Here is a 1788-nt window from a genome sequence, read left to right as displayed (position 1 = left end):
TTTTAGATTCCGAAACCGAAACTTATGGCCATTTTTTTCATCTCGGTGTCGGAGCACACCTGTTACGCACTGAGACTTTCAAAGCACGTTTTCTGTGACCCAAGATACCTTGAAACACCAAGGGTTTGTGGTCAAAATTTATGCCGTTTCAACACTGCACATTTTTTTTGTTAATTTTACAAAGGTTAGCCAGATTAGCGAGATCAGCGTCGTCTGCACTCGCCTCACCACAGTGCTCCGTTACATGCTAAAACAAGTGTTAATTACTTTTAAGATTACAGGTGCCGCCACAGTCTTGTAGTCTTCAAAAGTGGTAAGGTCTTAAAGTCGAGTTTCATAGTTAAAATAAGGTTGAGTCTAGTAATTTGGTTCAACATGTCTTCAAGCATTCGTGGCATAATTGCTGTAACCCTGTAATTGGCGGTGGTTGTCGCGCGCTGTTAAAAGTGATCAGTGATCAGCCTAATCAGCCAATGTGGAACAGTGTAAGCCAGCGGTGTTGGATTTTTTTGGACGGGCTTAGTCTTAATTGACTGTTCGAACGTTCTTTGCCACGAGATTAGTCTTAAGCGTCCAGAAATGGTCAAGATTGACTTACAGCTACGTGCTAATCTGGACAACATTACAGGTTTCACGCCGAGTCGTGACTGTGTGTGGCGCCTTAAGTTAAAATGCATGAATTGTGGAGAAGAAACGACTTCTTGGCAGACGGTCGAGGCGGCCAACAAAACTGCTATGAGGGGGAGACGTGCAAATGCCAACTTGGTCCTGAAGTGCAGGCTGTGCAGCAGGGAAAACAGCATCGATATTCTGAATGACAAGTTACAGACCTACAGCGCCGATAATGCATCCAGCTTTGCTACCGTTGCCGTATTCGAGTGCCGTGGAGCTGAACCAGTTGCGTTCGATGCCAGAGATGGCTTCAGCGCTGAAGCAACGGGAAGCGGAACTGTGTTTGTAGACGTCGAGTTCGAGGACAATCAGTGGGCTGATTATGATGAGAAAGGGGAACAAGCTGTTGGAATCTACGACCTGGAGTTCTGTTTCACGAAGATCAAGTGACAAGTCCGCCTCTGCTCGCCGTGGTATCCCTGTCCAGTCCCCTAATGCCGAGCAAGGAGCGCGGGCGGTGAGCCAAGAGAGACATCAGAGTTCGCATCTGAAAGAAACGTTGCATCGTTTTGTGTCCTTTTGTTTGTTTGTTCCTTTTTTTTTTTGAGAAATGTTACTGCTTTGTTGACTCTCTGCCGACTTTGAGATTGTCAGAAGTGGTGTACTGGTTTAAAAGTGAGAGTGTGTTGTGTGTCCATTAAAAAATTTTTTCTACTTTTTTTTTACTGCTACTGCATTTCTCACTGACATGCACATACTTCATTGCCATTGTACTCATTGTTCTTCACATAGCACATGGGGCGGCCATGCTTGATTTGCAGCTTGATCTTTGTGTAAAAATTCCTGATAAGTAGTTTAATGTTACTAATTACAATGCAGCATGCCCAAATATTTAAACATGCCCACATACAGCACCTCTTTGCATGCTTGCAGTCTGTGAAGGAATGACCAGATATTCACAGGAAGTGAGGAAAAACTCTGTAGGGGAAATTATAAGTGTTGATCAAATATTTAAGTAGGCCGTAGCATATATCAAGGATCTTGCTTCAGCTTGGTCATTGCATCATTGAATGGCTCAGCCAGCATTTACATCACAATCTGTGAGAAGGAAAGAAAAAAGAAAAAGTGGAAGAGGAAGGGAGACATACCAATGCCTTTGAAGTGCCAGAAGAGTAT

At 43.8% G+C, this 1788-nt stretch overlaps 1 pseudogene; it reads left to right on the top strand.

Moving 5' to 3' along the window:
- Positions 1 to 245: 245 nt before the first annotated feature.
- Positions 246 to 1344, top strand: LOC146205164 (CXXC motif containing zinc binding protein pseudogene; annotated as a pseudogene).
- Positions 1345 to 1788: the final 444 nt, after the last annotated feature.

Source organism: Amblyomma maculatum, chromosome 1, assembly GCF_055883805.1.
Source record: "Amblyomma maculatum isolate TAMU_Amacu chromosome 1, ASM5588380v1, whole genome shotgun sequence".
In the NCBI taxonomy this organism is placed as follows: domain Eukaryota; kingdom Metazoa; phylum Arthropoda; class Arachnida; order Ixodida; family Ixodidae; genus Amblyomma; species Amblyomma maculatum.
This window is presented reverse-complemented; position numbering and strand designations above follow the sequence as displayed.